An 18,205-nucleotide genomic window follows, 5' to 3' on the forward strand; every position below is an offset into this window, starting at 1 on the left:
GGACATTGCCTCATGTGGGCCCCAAAGGCCTTGTCTCCCGCCGGAGAAGGTCCAACTTAAGTCAGAAGATAGAACAGAGGGACTGGAGAAAGTATTGGAAAAGCTAATGGCTAGAAGGTATCATTATTGATTTTTTTAAAAGTCCCCAGATCGAAGCTCACTAAAACCTGAGCGAAACTGAGTCCAAACCTAGAAATAAACTGTGGAACAGCAAAGGCCAAGGAGAAGGTCTTAAAAGCACAGTGGGAGAAAGACAGGTGACCTAAGACAGCCCCGTGGTGACGCCGACTGCTGGCTCTGGCGGTGTCACTGAAGGCAGGAGACGGAGCTGAGGAAATAACTGCCAACCTCGACTCTCTCTTAATGTGAAATAGCGTTCAAGAGACAAAGCGAAATGGACGCTTTCAGACAGACAGGAGCTGAGATGTTTACCACTGGGAGACTCTTGCTAAAGGACCATCAAAAGGAGCTCTTCAAAAAGAAGAAATTGAACCCAGAAAGACATGAAGTAAAAAAGATTGGTAAGCGAAGAAACTGGAAATAGGTAAACACATGTTCGTTGTATAAAGCAGTAATAGTAATGTTGAGAAATTTGGTCATAATAAATTGCATACACCTAAAATTCGTAGCAACAACGAGAAGATAGGTGATCAGGAGTAATGTTTTCTTCTGTCCTTTTATTTTTGGGGAGGGAGGAAATCACTTTAGATTTTAATAAAACAGGTAAGCATGTTAAAGCTGTAAGGGTAACGACTAAAATATACAAATTATCAGAAGGGGAAAAGAACAAGCAAGAAAAAGCAAGGGTAAATAGAATGACGTGGTCAAAATAAATGTAAGTACAAATATATTTGGAATCACAATAAATTAAAAAAGGATTATGTGTCAGTTAAAAGTCAGAGATTGTCAGATTGAATACATACATAATTTTAAGGCAAAACATGGTCATTATATAGTGATAAAAAGAACAATTCTCCGTGAAGTTAAAGTAATCTTAAACTTGTTTGCTTTTGGTAACATAGCTTCAAAATATGTAAGACAAAGCTGATGTAATTTCAGGTCTAGAGGCAGTGAGAACTGTTAAATGACTCCTTCGTAAGTAACTAGCAGATTGAACAAAGATAAATTAGAAGGTAAGATTTGCATAGCTAGAGTTTTATCTGAGCCCATGAACTTTAAAAACCCTGCCTTTAATAAGAAGATATGTTCTTTTGAAACATAAGAGGCATAGTTCAACGCTACCCACACTCTAAGCCGCAAAGCAGCAAATAACTTGGTATTGTTGGTATGTCATTACTATGATCATAACTTATTAAATTAGAAGCTGAATTTCTGATTTTGTGCTTTTTGAAAATTTGAAAAATTTCTAGATAACTTACAGTTTAATGAAGAAATCATAATGGAATTAAGAGAACACCTAGAAATGAATGGTTATCAAAAATTTTGGAACGAGTGAAGTACCCAACGTAGAAGTTAAAAGCAGCAGAATAAAGTCAAAGAAAAACAAGGGATGATAAAGACAAGAGTAGAAAGTAACCCCCCGCAAGGATACAAGTCCCAAGGTTAGTCCTTTGAAAAGACACAAAATGTGGCAGAATTTATGAAGAATGAGAAAAGATGATTAAGACAAATAGCAGCTGGAATGAAAAGGATGGCTTATCTGCAGGTACAAAAAGTGTTTTAAAAGTAAGAAAACTACAGACAATTGTGTGCCAACAATTATAGACAGTATGATATTGCTGTTGGGAGCAAATAGAACATAAAAGTGAGTCATATGTAGAAACTTGATAATTGACAATTAAGGTTACAAATTAGTACGGAAAGGATTGGCTCTTTAGGTCATGGTGTTAGGATATTTGGTTATCCATGCGAGAAAGAAATAAAATTAAGTTCCCTACCACACACTGAACAGAAGTCATTTCCATGTGTAGTAAAAGACTATCTTTATGATTCTGGGGAAGGGAATGATTTTTTAAAGCAAGACATTAGGACCAAAAACCATAAAGAAAAAAATTGAATTTAGCCAAAGTAACAAGGATATTTGCAGCATTATTGTTTCTAACAGAAAAATTGGGAGCAACTCATGTCCATCAGCATGAGAATGGATAAGTGGATGAGTGTATCATTCATGCTGTGGAATATTATATAGCCTTTAAAATGAGTGAGCTAGATCTACATGTATGAAGATGGATTTCTTTCAAAAACATTGATGAAAATTAAAGTATATAGAGTTTGAAACCATGCAAGATGATACTCTGTGTTACTTAGATATACACACATGTTAAGTAGTACACTTTTTCAAAGACATGGGAGAATGATAAACATCAGATTTGGAATAGTGGTTACCTCTGAAGAGTGGGGGTACTCAGTGGGTTTCAACTGTATCTTACTGCTTTTTTATTTAGAAATACCCAAATCAGTTATGGCAATATGTTAGGGTTGATTAGCTAGGTGGTCAAGCAGAATACAGATAATTCTCTCTTTCTTCCCCTACTTTTTTGTGTAATTGAAATATTTCTTTTGGGGATGCCAGAGAAAGCATTGCTTTCACATGAAGCAAGGATAATCTCTCTGGTAGAAAATACTCCTTATGAAATACAGACTTTAAAACATTATTGAAAAGCAAGCGCTGGGTGTATAAGTCTGTTTGCAACTGGAAAGTTATACGCCAGTACATCGTTGGTATGACAGCTAAGGGGTGGATAATGGGAAAGCAGGGTTCCACAGCCAGGAATTGTTCCTGGACGTAAGCGAAAATGAAAATACTCGGACTTTCTTTTGGTCCCTTTGAGAATATATCCTCTGTGCTATTAGAGCAAGAGCCAGTCTTACGGTGCTGTTGGCTTTGGTCCTGAAGTTGGCAAACTAAGTAAGCAAAGTCAGATGAATTCACCTCAAAGAGAAAATTTAAGGCTGGTGAATGGACAAGTTCTGAGCATGTGTCAACATGCTGGTTTTATAAAATCGAATGATGTTATTCCCCAATTTTACCGCCAGACTTGTACTTGCATGCTTTATGCTTATCTTCTGAGCGACCCTAACTGGTAGTACTGATTTGGGGCGTTCTTCTGCCCCATAGTGTTACTTGTGGATCTGAACCGTGCAAAGACATCTGGAGACAGAGGGTCTGAAGAAACATTTAAGGACACAGAGCACCGTGGCTTGCTCTTCCAGAATCAGTAGCCCTGCACTTAGCGACTAGTCACACATTTCAAGCAACACCATAACCCCACACCACATTGTATGTGCATATAAAGTATTAGAGAGTCTTCCATATCACCTTAATCCCCAACCTTAAACTCTCCTCTCCCAGCGTCTACCCTGTGGGGACACACCCTGAGTACCAGTTGTCTCCCCAACCAGGCATGTCAGGACCCACCACTTCACAGATCTACCAAGTTCCTGCAAATAGAAGCCCACAGGCCCTATTTATTTAGAGCTTTAATTTCTTCCAGTAACATTTTGAAGTTTTCAGTGTAAAACTCTTGGACTTCTTTCATTAAGTTGATTCCCAAGTATGTTATTCTTTTTGATATGTTGAATGGAATTGCTTTCTTTCTTATTTTCACTTTTGGATTATCCATTGCTCTTATATAGAAATACAAGATTTTTATATGTTGGTCTTGTATCTTTCAAGCTAGCTAAACCCACCTATTAGTTCTCACAGTTATTTTGTAGATTCCTTAGTTTTTCCCTGCATACTGAATCATATCATTTGCAAGTAAAGACAGTTTTTCTTTCTTTCCGATCTATATGTGTTTGCCTTTTGGGGCTATGTAGAACCTATAGTGTGATGGTCAGTAGGGGTGCTGAGAACTAACATCTTGCTTATAGTTTCTAGGATATTTAGGGGAATGTCTTCAGCCTTTCACATTAAGTGTGATAGTAGCTGTAGGGTTTTGTAGATTTCCTTATCCAGTTGAGAAAGTTTCTAGTTTAAGAGTTTTGGTCATAAATTTATATTTTGTCAAATGCTTTATCTGTGACCATCAAGATGATCATGTGGCTTTTAGTCTATATTAATAAGGTATTACATTAATTGATTTTCAGATGTGAAACCGACCTTGCATTTTTGGGAGAGATCCTACTTGGGCATGGGGTATAATCCTATTTACATGTTGGTGAATTTGGCTTGGGATTTTTGTGTCTATGCTTATGGGAAATATTGTTCTGTAGGGTTTTTTTAAGTTTACTTTTGTTTTTATGATGTCCTTGTTTGGCTTTGCTGTCAGAGTAATACTGGCCTCACAGAATGATTTGAGAAGTGGTCTTTCCTATTCTCTGACAGTGTTTGTATAGGTATTGTTTTTTTCTTCATTAAGTATTTTGTACATTTCATAAGTGAAGCCATCTGAGCCTGTACTTTTCTTTGTGGAGGACTTTAAATGACTGAGTATATTTGTTTACTTGTAAATCTGTATAGATTTTCCGTTTCTTCTGGGGTCCATTGTGATAACTGATATTTTCCTAGGCATGTCTCCATTTCATCAGAGTTGCCTAATTTATTGGCATAGGGTTGTTCATGTTACATACTATTTCCTTGTAGTCCTTTAAATTTCTGCCACGTGGATAGTGATGTCCCTCTTTGATTTCTGTTATTGATAATTTGTGTGCTCTCTTCTTTTTGTGGTCAGTCTAGCTAACGGTTTATCAGGTTTGTTGATCTTTTCAAAGAACCAACTTTTGGTTTTATTATTTTTCTGGGTGGTTTTGTTGTTTTGCTATTGCATTGATTTCTGCTCAGATCTTCATTACTTACTACCTTCTACTTGCTTTGGGCTTAATTTACTCTTATGTTCTTGTTTCCCAAGGTGGAACGCTTAGATTATTGATTTTTTTTAAACTTCTTTACTTCTTTTCTGAATACGTGTTTAATGCTGTAAAATTTCCTCTAAGCATTACTTCGACTGCATCCCATAAATTTTGATACGTTTTCATTTTCATTTACTTCCAAATGCTTTCTAATTTCTCCTGTACATTTTTTCTTTGACCAGTGGGAAATATTTAACTTTTTTTTTTTGGCCGAACCACACGGCATGCCGAACTTCCCTGATCAGGGATCGAACCCGTGCCCCCTGCAGTGGAAGCGTGGAGTCTTAACCACTGGACCGCCAGGGAATTCCAGTGGGAAATATTTAGAAGTGTGTTGTTTAATGGCAAGTTTTGGAAATTTTCCAAAATTGTTGGTTTCTAATTTAATTCCTTGTGGTCATTGAACAAGTTTTCTCTTTAGGTTTTGATAGTTAGACTATGATGTGTCTAGGTCGGATCTCTTTGTATGTCTTGAATCCTTTCAAATTAACTGAAACTTGTTTTATGGCCTAGAATACGGTCTGTGGTGGTAAATGTTGTGTGTACACTTGAAAAGAATGTGTATTCTGCTGTTACAGGATGGAGTGTTCTGTAAATGTCAGGGAGGGTGAGTTGGATGATAGCAATCAAGTTTTCTATATCATTGCTGATTTTCTGTTTTATTCTATCAGTTATTGATAGTATTATTTTGAAATCTTCAAATGTAAATGTAGGCTTGTCTATTTCACCTTTCATTTCTGTCAGGTTTTGCTTCGTATATTGGGACTCTTTTAGGTATATGCATACATTTATAGTCATTGTATCTTCCTGAAATATTGACCTTTTTATCATTATGAAGTGTTCCTCTCTGTCTCTAATAATATTTCTTGGCTGAAAGTCTGTTTTGTCTAATATGAATATAATCACTCTCAAGTGGTTACTCTGGGCATGGTACATCTTTTTCTGTCCTTCTACTCTTATCCTATTTGTATCTTTGAATCTAAAGTTGGGTCTCTTGTAGAGCATATAGCTGCCTTGTTAAATCTGTTCTGCCATCCTCTGCTCTTTGTTGGGAGTGTTTAGTTCTTTCATTTCTCATGTAATTATTGGAATAGTTTTGCTTTGTCAGTTTGCTAGTTGTTTTCTGTTTATCTCATTGTTTTTGTTCTTGTTTCTTCTTTCCTGCTTTCTTTTATGTTAAACATTTTTTGCCTTTATCATATTAATTTCTGTGATTTTTTAAAATGATATCTTTGAATTATTTTCTTAGTGATTGCTCTAAGGATTATGATAGGCATTTTAATTTATCACAATGTACTTCAGGTTAATACTACCTTAATTCAAGTCAATGTATCACCTTTACTCCAGTATATCTCTCTTTCCTCCCCCTTCCTTTGTGATATAGTTATACACATTATATCTAAATTGTCAAGCATGTACAGTACTATAATTTTTGCTGTGTATAATCTTGTTTCATTTAAGAGATTGAGAAGGAAAAAGAAACAATGTTCAACTGGTCTTTATGTGTACCCACATATTTACTGCCCCCACTGCTCTTCCTTTCTTGCCCTGCTTTTGCATTACTGCCTGGAATCATTTTCTTTTAACTTGTAGAACTTCCTTTGGTGTTTTTTGTCAGGCAGCTTTGCTGGCCATGTGTTTTCTCAGCATCATTTATTTGGGAATGTTTTTATTTTGCCTTCATTTCTGAAGGATAGTTTAGCTGGATATAGAATTCTTGGTTGGTTTTCTTTCAGTGCTTTGAATATGTCATTCTCCTGCTTTCTACTTTCCATTGTTTCTGATGAAAAGGCAACCATTAATTGTATTGTTCCCCTATATATGTTAACTTGTTATTTTTCTACTGGTTTCAAGATTTTCTCTGTCTTTAGCTTCCAAAGGTTTAACAACTGTATCTCTAACTAAGGATCTCCTTGGATTTATATTAATTGGGCTTTGTCGAGCTTCTTGAGTCTGTAAATAATTGCTTTTCAGCATATTTGGAATGTTTTCAGCTATATTTCTTAAAGTATCTTTTTTTCTGCCTTCTCTCTATGTCCTCTTTATTATATATGTCCTCTTAATATTTTCTCTCTCTGTTCTTCAGTTTGGATAAAGTCTGTCAGTCTCTCGAAAATTTCACTGATTCTTCTCCCTTCTCAAATCTGCTGTTGAGTCCATCTAGTGAATTTTTTATTTCACTTACTGTGTTTTTCAACTCTAGAATTTTTGTTCTATTTCGATAGGGTCTATTTCTTTGTTATTTCCTATTTGAATAATTTTCATCATGTTTTCCTTGAATTCTTTAAACATGGAGTCTTTTTTTTTTTCCAGTTTTTTTGAATGTATTTATGAGGGTTGACCTGAAGTCTTTCTGCTAAATCCAAATTATGAGTAAACTGAGAGACAGTTTTCATTGTTTTATTTCCTGAGTATGACTCATACTTTCCTGGTGTTTTATGTGTATTTCAGGATTTTAATTTTTTCCCTGAGTTTTTTGTTGTTGCTTTTGTTTTGCAAGTGTGTGCGTGTTTTAAGTCACTTGCCTGGATGTAATCCAAGGAATCTTGTGGCCCTACGTTGTGTGGCCACGGATTTCTCTGCTCAGCTCCCTCCATCCCAGTTCTTACCTTGATTTTCGGCCTGACTTTCTAGAGGTCACTCCTGTGTCTGTGTAGTTTGTGAGTCAAGTTTTGGTCAGAGGTCATGGTTAGACACCTTGAGCCCATAAGGCTTCCACCCTCTGCATTGGGTTTGTGTTTGTGTTTGTGTTTCTGTTGCATTCAAAGCTCAGACAGCTTTCAGGGCTGCGCTGGTTTTGCACTGTGCTAGCCCCCTTGAGTGTCCACTGTACGTGGGGTGTGTGGAGCGGTCATCTCTCCCCTCAATGGCTGTCTCATTTCCAGGCTCTCCCTATAAATTTCTGCCTGTTCCTCCATTGTCAGTCACCACTGCTGGGACCTCAACCTCTGGCTGGGAGAGCTGCAGCCCTTTCCCGGCATGGGTTTTCTGCCTTCTGCTTCAGATCAAGTCAGTCCCCTCGACAGCTAAGCTGCAGGCTTTCCAGGCCAGCCCCACAATGGTAGAACCACCAGTGTGTCAGAGCCATGGTGGGGGACAGCCTCAGGCAGCAAGGTCACCAGCTTCCTCTCTTCTTACTCAGAGTTCAGTGGGTTTTCATGATTAAATGCTTCTCAATCTATTGGTTGCCTTTTGTTGGATTTCCAGGGCCCTGAGGTAGTTGTTCTTCAACTTTGCCAAGTTTTATAATTGTTTTTTCAGTGGAAAGGATTTGTCAACCTCTTCTTTCCTCTCTTCCGGGTCTGATTTGATGTAGTAAGATCATTAGACGTAATGACTGCGCCCCCTGTAGGGCACCTGGCTTCTGGGGGCCACTTCCGAGCCCTCCTCCAGTGTCACTCTTGCTGTTTGCAATCTCTGCTGGATTCTCCTGTTCGTTCCATCTTCTAAATGTTTGTGTCTCTCAGGGCGCGGTCCCCAAACTCCTTTTTCTCTTTATCCATACTTAACTCCCTTCATGATCTCATGGATTTAATCACTTTTAATGCCTACAAATTCCAAATTTCTATCTTTAGCCCAAATTCCAGATGTGTGAGTCACATGGCCTCTTCCACGTCTCCTCTTAATGTGTTTAAAACTGAACTCTTGTATCTTCTCACATCCCAGTAAATGTCAACTCCATCTTTCCAGTTACTCAGGCCAAATATCTTGGTTAGCCTTCATTCTTCATTTTTCTCTCCTATCCTGCCTTCAGTCCATCAGGAAATCTTATCAGCACCCCGTTAAAATAGATCCCGAATCCAGCCACTTCTCACCATGTCTTCCACCTCAGCACCCTAGTCCAAGTCACACCTCCTCTTGCTGGGGTTGTCACAGTCGCCTACCTGTTCTTAATTCCACAAAGTAGCTGGAGTTGTAATTCTGAAATGCAAAGCAGACACCATTCTTCTGCCCAGAGCCGTTCCCCGGCTTCCGCCTTATTGAGAGCAAACCCCGAATAAAGCTTGGCTACAGGCGCTCAGTTTAACTCTCCCCCTGCCCCCAGCCTCCTTGACCTCATCTTTTCCGTTTTCCCCTGTCACCTCCACTCGAGCCCCCCAGCCGACCCCCCGCCTGCCTCCTGTTCCTCTCGCACTCCAGGCACACCCCTGCCCTCTGGGTTTGTATCAGCCGTTCCCTCTGGCTGGACGTCCTTCTAGGTGTCCTTGCTCAGCTCCTCCTGACCAACCTCTCTGCCATTACCCTGTCCTCTTCCTGGGGTTTTTCTCTTCTTAGCAATTACATATATTTAATGTATTTCACATTTATTAATTTTCTGACTCCTTTCACTTGAGTATAACTTCCAAAATAGAAGAAAGCAATACTGTTTTTGTTTCTTCCTGTAACCTCAGAAAAAGCAGAAACCTGACGTGTCGCAGGGACTTGGTACGTATTGGTGGAATTGGTGAGTGTGCTGACTGGTTAGCAGAACTGGGTTTTAGAATCCATCTGCTTCAGATGGATTCTAAGGGTGCATCATAGAGACCCTGAGGGTCTCAATCAGAGCTTCCTACCTGGCAGATCTCAGAGCTGGTTTGTCAGACTTAGAGTCTGCACATACTGACCCCACTTAGCACTTCCATGGCCGTCTCCAGGTCGCCGGGGCTCTGTGTAGAAATCGCATTTGGCAGTGCCTCTCCGCCCTAAGCGTTCTCCCCGAGATGGCATCTGGAGGAAATAGAGAGGGGCGCTTTCTCACAAAAACTACTCTGCACACCCCTGGTGCTGCGGCTCCCACTGTCTCTAAGGTTCACGTTACCATGGAAGAAATGGGTTCCCGTTCCACCTCTGCGCTGCCCCCTAGTGTCCCTCCATGGAGTTGGGACAGATGATGTTGGAGGATCACTTTCGTGGCCTCAATCCCGCATCTCCATGCAGGAGCTGAGATTTGATTTTCTGGCCAAAGCAATTACATTCTGGCTCCTCAGTGATTTGTTTGTCATTGGTCTGACTGTGTGTGTGCCAGTGTATTTGCGTGGGCTGTAGAACAGCCGCATTTCACCCCAGAGTGGGTGTTATTCCCCTGGTGCATGTACTCATTCCTGTTCACAGAGCACTTTGGGGGTTTTCCACACAAAGGTACTCTCTCCGTGAGTCAGCTTATCATTCATGAGAAAGATTCTCATCAAACGGCGTCAGTGAAGTCTGTCACAAACGTTACTTTGCTGAGTCCTTCGTGTGCGCCTGGTACATTCTTATTTAACTTAATTTTGGCATGTCTTGGCATTTAGGTGTGGCTTTCTTTGTGGAATATTGAGGTTTAAAAGTGAATTCTTTGGCAAAGTTTTTATAATCGTAGATATATGGAAGCTTGCCTGTAGGACCGTAGTTTCTAACTTTGCTATTTTGTTATGAAAATAGAGCTAAAAAGAAAATTCTCAAAGTCAGAAATTGTGGTTTATCTGTTCTCACTTCCTGAACAATTCCGTCTTTGTCTCCATCCATTTAATAAAGCCAGACAGTAAAGCATTCTGACTCAGAACAGGAATTTATTATTTCTTCAAGCTCTCTATTTGGCATTTTTGGTTTGTGTTGTCAATGAAAAATAACAAATGCTTTTTTCTATTTTGAGGTATCTAAAGAATAATATAGTTGTTATGAAATATGTTTTTATAGTTTTTCAGTTGCAGCAGCTGTGCGGGAAAAGTTCTGATTCACCCTTGTTTATACAATACACATACATAGATTGGACTCAGTTTGTGATTTGTCTGTCAAGTATGCAAGAAGCAAGTGGTTTCATTGGTACCAGATACCATCCTACTCTTATTCAGAACAAAATACCAGAAATGTGACTTACTGGTAAAATTTCTAAGCGCCTTACCCTTTAAACAACTTGAATCCATTTTTACTTGTGTAAGTCATGTAAGAAAAAGTGGATGGGTAGGGTGGGTGTTATGACTTTTAGCAAACAGGATCCATTTAATGTGTATGCATATAGAATTTCTGATCACATATTGAGAAGGGAGACAGTAACAATATATACAGTCTCCCTACCTTCCTGCATATATACCGAGAGGCATATCACTGCTCGAGTATCTGGTGGTCTCATGGAAGGAGGAAATGGGAATAACGATGGTACCGTTCTGTGCATTTTTCATGGGGCAGATGGAAATCCACATTTGCTGATAACCTAAATCATAACATTTCTCTTTCGTTTTTGGTTAGAAAGTTCACTTAGCGTTTAACACTTTGGAAAAGACGGCCATTGAAAATTTTTATCCTTTCATTCTACCAGCCTGCTTCAAGAATAAATTGATGAACATATAATAGGGCAGAATTCAGTCAGTCACTACTGAAGGAATTCAGAACTGAAACTCTGTGCCTATGGTTACGCGCGTCAGGGGGAGCGAGGCTCCGAGCCTGGTTCCGAGCAGTGGAGCAGGTGCCTTCTCCAGGCTCCTGGATTTCTCCTCACCTGCTCTCCATTTGCACCTGCCACCGTCTTTGAGCATCCACTCGGTTATTTCCTTGAGTTTATTCCTCAGCTGAATTCTCGAATACAGAGTAAGAGCGTTTTAAACCTTTCGATGTTCTTTGTTGAATCGCCCTCCATAACATAACACAGCTCCCGCCTTCAGCAGTCAGGCTGCTTCTTCACCCCCGTGAGCCTTCCAGACAGAAAGTGGTGTCTCCCTTTGGTGAGTTAAACCTTATTCACGGGGTGGTGGTGGCTTGTACTTTCTGTCATGAATTGCTTACTCACAGTTCTTGCCCTGCTCTATTGTAGCTTTGAAAGAGGTTTTAATGCGGTAAGATGAGTAGCCTCTTGGTCCATACTTTCCACAGCTTGTCAGTTTTATTTTGCGCTGGTCCTGTTTTTACATTTATCACACGTTCTCCGTGTTTCCATTCCAGCCCACTTCGCTCGGCTTTGGCACTCGGCTCCCCAGCACTGTGGCCAGGGGAACCGGTGGGCCGTGTGCTGCAGGGAGCTCGGCCCGCGGGGAGGATGCAGGTCTCTGAGGACCCAGCTCCGGTTTAGATGTCATCTGCCAGGAGCATCTCTTCATCCCCTGGTTCACTCTAGCCTCAGAGCTGCTTAGGAGTTGTTCCTTGAGTTTGCTGAGTGAGGTGTGACTTACATACAGAAAGTGCATAAATGTTAAGTGTGCGGTAGTTTTGACAAATGTGTACACCGGTGTAACTACCATCTTGACAGAGATGGAGCATTCTCACCACTTCAGTCTCCTTGTGCCCCCCAACCCCATCCACAGACTCCCCTGCTCTGATTTCCCACCACAGGTTGGTTTTGCCTCTGGTGGGCCCTCCAACAAGTGGAGTCACGTAGTGTACGGTCTGTGTCTCGTTTCACTGACTCAGCGCGATGATGTTTAGATCCACTCGTGTTGCAGGGGTCAGTGCTGGTGCTGTCTTATTGTGGGCAGCAGTTCAGGATGTGATATACTTCATCTTGTTCATCCGCTTTCCTGTTGATGGACACCTGGGCTGACCCAGCCTCTGACCGTTAGGATAAAGCTGCCCTGAACATTCTCGTACAGGTCTTTCTGTGGACGTATGTTCCCGGTTCTCTTGGGTAAATACCTAGGAGTAGAATTGCTGAGGTAGGTGTATGTTTAAGGAACTGTCACACGATTTTCCGTACTCGCCAGTGTTGACCTGAAGCACATAGACGGCCAGGTATTCTCCAGCAGAGATGGGTTTATTTGGGATCAGCAGAGAATTGCAATTCAGGGTCTCAGCCGAAGCAGCCATGTGCAAGTCCCCCCACGGCAAGGGAAGGAGACGCTTTTATAGAGAGGACGGGGAGGGGGGCGGGCTTAGTAAACAGAGCCCGACTTTTCATTGGCTGAGTCCTGGCAGGAAAGAACTGGAGTCTTTCTTCTTCCTGTTGGGCTTGGCTGTTGTCGCAGGGGTGAGAGCTCCCCCTGCTGGTCTTCCGACTCTATTTAATTGGGGTTTCTGTTCAGTAATGTTTTACACCAGCATGTATGAGAGTTCCACTAGTCCTGCATCCTCGTCAGCATTTACTCTTGTCTGAATTTTAGCCATTATAGTAAGTCTTAAATTTAGGTAATATAAGCCCTCCAACTTCGTGCTTCTCTTTCAAGGTTGTTTTGGCTATTCTAGATTCTTAACTTTGACGTACAAAACCTTAGAGTTAATTTGTCAATTTATATAAAAGAGCTTTGGGATTTTTGATTGGGATTCTTTTGCATCTATGTATCAATTTAGGAAAAATTGACAACTAAATAAAACTGAGTGCCGATTTATAAACATGGTGTTTCTTTCGGCTTATAAGTATTCTTTCATTTCTCTCAGCCATGTTTTGTCATTTTCGGCATAGATGTTTTAGACATTTTGCTTAAATTTATCACTAATATTTTGCTTTTTGATTATACTGTAAATGGAGATTTAAAATTTTTCATTTTAATTATTTAATACTACTGTTAATCCTGTGACTTTACTCAACTTGCTTATTTTTCCTAGTAGTTATTGTAACTTCCTTTATTTCTGAGTTTTTAAAATCAAGAATAAATATTGACTTTTCCTCAACATTTTTTAATGATGGAAAATTTTAAACATCTAAGTGGAAAGGACTTTACAGTGAGCGCTCACAGGCCCCCTGCAGATTCTTCTTGTGCATTCTGTTTGTCATCCTGCCATCCATTTCACTTGTTGACGCAATTTATAGTAAGTGCCCACATCAGGACACTTCCCCCTAATAAACTTCATTTAGCATGCAGTTCATTAACTGGAATTCCGTATGTGTTTATACATATTTGTTAATGATGTAACATTTTCTAACGATGCAGTGCACAGGTCTTAAATACTATACAGGTTGCCAACCTCAACAGAGGCGTGTACCTTTGCAACCCAAAGCCTTATTGAGCTAGAAAGTTCACTGATGTCCCTCCCAGTTAATTCCCCACCAACCTTTGTTTTTGGTTTTTTTTTCAATAATAGTTTGGGGTGGGTTTTTTTTTTTTTTTTGCTTGTTCAAGAATTTTCATTTAAATAGAATCATACAATGAGTAGTTTTTTGAGTAGGGCTTTTTCATTCAGTGTAATGTTTTGAGACTCACCCATGTGTTTGTATGTATCACCAGTTGACTTCTTGTTGATATTATTGTATGTACGTACTACAGTTTGTCCAGTCGCTCAGAAACTTGCACTGTTTCTAGTTTGGGTCCATTATGAACAGAGTTGCTATAAATAGTTTTGTACTAGTCTTTTTGTAGGTGTATGTTTTCATTCCTTTTGGGTAAGTAATGCGGATTGGAATTGCTGCGTCATAGGGTAGTTATTTGTTTAGTTTTATGCAATGCTGTCAGACCTTTTACCAAAATGGCTGTACCATTTGAAAATCCTACCAACACTGTATGAATATGCCAGTTGTACATCCCTGGTGTGTTTTCATTTTAGCCATTCTAATGGGTATGTAGTAGTATCTCATTGTGTATTTAATTTGCATTTCCTCTTGAACAATGATGTTCATCACTTTTTAATGTGTATACTGGCCATTCGTCTATCTTCTTTTGGAAATGTATGCTTAAATCCTTTGCCCGCTTTTAAATTACATTTTGGTCCTTTCATTATTGAATTCTAGGAATTCTTTATTAGTCTTAGGGACCAGTTCTTGAAGATATTTTTTATGGATATCATCTCCCAATCTGTGGCGTGTTTATACATTTTCTCAACATTGTTTTTTGATAAAGTCTCATTTATCAATTTTCTTTCTTTCATGGTTATTGCTTTTTGTGACCTAAAGAACCTTTGCCTGCCCCTAAGTCACAAAGATGATGTCCTATGTTTTGCTATGAAAGCTTCATATGAAAGCTTTTATAATTGGGCCTAAAATACATCTTGAATTAATTTCTGTGTGTAAAGTTTGGGATAAGGGTTGTGGTTCACTTTTTTCTACGTATGGATAGCCAGTATTCCAGCAGTATTTATTGAAAAGGCAAGTGGATTGCTTTGGAAGCCTTTGTCACCAAAAATCAATCACTCACTCAATCATGTGGCCAGTTTAAGTGAGGGTCTACTTCTGGGCTCACTCTCTCCTCTATTCCGTTGATCCCCTTGTACTTCCTGTGTAAGTACCACACTGTTGGGAATCTCTTGGTTCTTGGGAGAGGGTCTTGAAGTATGGCTCTATGAGTCTTCCAGTCAATTCTTTTTCAGGATTGCTCTGGGTTGCTCTTCAGGTTTGTTGCCTTTCCAGGTAAACAATCAGATCTCGGCAGTTTCCACATAAAATCGTCCTGGGATTATTATTGGGATTGTCTTGTATCTATAGATACATTTGGGAAATTTTAATTTTTAACAGTATTTACTCTGAATTCATGAACATCGTTCTTTCCTTTAAGTTTTATCATATATAATTGACACACAGCACCATGTAAGTTTAGGGTGTACAGTATAATGACTTACATATGTTGCCAGATGATCACCATAATGAGTTTAGTTGCCATCCATCATCTCATATGATTAAAAGAGAAAAAGAGAGAGAAGTGTTTTTTTCCTTGTGATGAGAACTTTTAGGATCTACTTTCTTAGCAACTTCAAATATACCATAGAGCAGTGTTAACTACAGTTGCCATGCTGTACATCGCCGGAACCTATTTATTTTATAACTGGAAGTCTGTGCCTTTTGACCACCTTCATCCAGTTGCTCCTTCCCTCTCCCCCCGCTCCCCCGCCTTGAACGTCTTTCAGGACTGTCCAAGGATGTTTGTTTAGAAGACAGCCATAGTTTCTCCTGCCAGAGGTCGGGGCAGGCAGGCTCACGGCCCATCGTAAAAGACTGGCTTCCTGTCCTGTAACATCACCCGTTGTGTGCATGGGCCTCACCTGGCCGTCTGTGTCATCCTGTGGGGACTGGAGCAGGGACGTGCTGGTCCCCTGGCTGCTGCAGCTGCTGACGAACAGAGAGTCCTCTGTCTGTGATCAGGGGTCTTGCCTTTGCCACATCCATGAAACAGTGCAGACTCGCGTGATAGCTTGCAGATGGGGTGAAATCACAGACACGTCACGGTTCTTGAGTTTCACTTACGATGATGGCAAACTGACAAGGATGTGGTTTTCTCAGAGAAGAGGATGAAAGCCTCATGGGTCGCCTGGTGAGATACGAGGAAGATCCGTGGAGATCAGTGGCTCGCTGTGTTGACCAGTTCATCGGCCCGGCAGTAAATGGTTCCCCGCCTTGTGGCCTGACAATGAGGAGAAATGGAGATGGTTGCAGACTGACGCCTCACCACGTGGTCCTGTGTGGACGCAGCTGCCAGACACGGCCCCCTTGGTGGCCGACTCTTCTCTGGGCAGGAGGATGTGCTCACCAGTTTGGTGGCACATGGCCCAGTGCTTCTCAGAGTGGAAGGAGGAAGGTCACAACCACCGTGGGCAGAAGGCAGGCAGGTTGTTAGGACCTTGAGTGGTTCCCTTGGGAGATGAGCGGGGACTTGGTACAGCAGGATAGGTGGCTCTAGCACTGACTGTCATGCCGACCTCAGGTCCATTGGGAGGTGACAGTAAAAGGCCCAGTGTTCTTTGCGGTGGAGGTGGTCTGGGGTGCTCCCCAACGCACCAAGTGTTGCTTTCCCTGGTGGCACAGCAGGAGGCTGCCCAGGGTTTGAAGGGGTTGGGCGTTATTTTGGCAGCTCCCCTTCTGTGGGGCCTTCCTGTCTGTGATCTCCTCCCTGCCCACTCCTGACTCCACCGTCTGGCACCTGAAGCCTCTAAGACTGTGCTTTCTGGGACTTCCCTGGCCGTCCAGCGGTTAGGACCGCGAGCCCTCACTGCCGGGGGCACGGGTTCGAGCCCTGTTGGGGGAACTAAGATCCTGCATACCTTGCGGCGCGGCCAGAAAAAAAAAAAAGAGACTGTGCTCTCTGCCGAGTTCTGGGGATGTACGAGCCACTGGGGTCCCTTGTTTCAAGGGTCCAATCCCCTCGGTTCTGTGGGCTTTTGGTTTCCTTCCCATGTCGTCAGATAGTTATGTGTATATTCCTCTCTTTCTTCCAGTGGAACAATGTATCTGCCTGTGTTTTTAATAGTTAACAACTGTTCTTAGTAGTTAAGGCAACTTTTCCTGTCCTTAACAGTTAACACACCTTTCACATGGCTGGTGAAAAACCTGTCTTCCTCATCTGTTGCTTCAAAGGTCCACCAGAATTCTTTGACATAAGCAGGGTTTTATGTATTCTTTTTTCCATGGTGATGCTCTGTTGTTCCAGGTTACCCAGGCATTGGTGTACGACTCAAACCTGAGAAGAGCCTTCAGCCTTGCTTCTGATTGCAAAGTTATCCTGAAAGCCCACTGTTCTGGGAGGGATCACAGCAAGTATTAGCCACCAGCAGGGCCGCTGGCACAGTTATTGATGATGGTGCAACTTTGGTCGTCTTCTTGTAAGCGGATATGTTTGCATGCCTTATTTCTCAGGCTGTTCGGTATTTTAACTGCAGCAATAGCAGAGTTACTTTCTTCCTTCTCTTACTGAGCTCTTTAACCGCGGTGGGTTTCTCCGTGGGTTTTTGTTCATAGGTTAGTGAACCTTCGTCCGTGCTCTTCTTTCTGTCCTGTGCAACCCCCAGGCCATCCCAGCACCTTCCTGGGCCCCGAGATTGTGGCGTGCGTTGGGTGTTCGGAGTGACCCTTTTTGATTAATTTTACTGCTCTGGAAACCATCAGAGGACTTTGCTATGTTCAGGAAAGCCTGGTTTTACTTCTTTCACGTTTGAGGTTTTTTAGATTGAGTTTTAGAAGGAAATCCTAACAAAAAGAACTTTTGTCTGTAATTCTGTGCTTTTATGAAGAATTTGTTTTATAAAATTCTTTACATCGAGATTCTGTAACTTTGAAAGCTCCCCACGCTGCAGCCTGGACCATGAGGGCCCACCGTGCAGGCCTGACGCCGCTGTGACTCGGGGTCTGCCTGGTGTGAAACCCGCCTTCTGCTGAAACAAGGCCTTTCCTTCCCCTAATGCTTGTCACCCGGAGGCAGTAATGTGTATTTACCTTGAGGCTCTTCTGTAGTTCAGGGCTTTAATTCTCTACACCCCAGGTAGGTATACTGGCAAGTTTGGGGGGTATTTCGACAGTAGGGCAGATGCTGGGGTGTAGGGTGTTCCCCACTCCCCTTCAGCATCTGCAGCTGTACTCAGCTTCTGCTATTTCGGCATGTTGGAGAACTAGGTACACCGTTGTGTCAGCAGGCCTAACCTGTAGCTTTGCCAGAAGTTTGCTGAAGACCCTGATAATGGCCTAGACCCTGTCTCCTTAGTTAAAGAGCTGCCTGCTGTGTGGCCCAGGCCTCTGCCTACGAGGTACGAGGTACCCGCTGCCACTGGGGAAGCAGGCTGGTGGTTTCTTTGTTGACTGGAAAGGTAGCCACAG

At 41.5% G+C, this 18,205-nt stretch overlaps 1 protein-coding gene across 1 annotated transcript in view; it reads left to right on the top strand.

Moving 5' to 3' along the window:
• The window catches only part of CDYL (chromodomain Y like), a 151,668-nt gene that overhangs the window by 64,253 nt on the left and 69,210 nt on the right, over positions 1–18,205 (top strand). The window lies entirely within an intron of this gene.

This window comes from Eubalaena glacialis, chromosome 7, assembly GCF_028564815.1.
Source record: "Eubalaena glacialis isolate mEubGla1 chromosome 7, mEubGla1.1.hap2.+ XY, whole genome shotgun sequence".
Lineage (NCBI taxonomy): Eukaryota > Metazoa > Chordata > Mammalia > Artiodactyla > Balaenidae > Eubalaena > Eubalaena glacialis.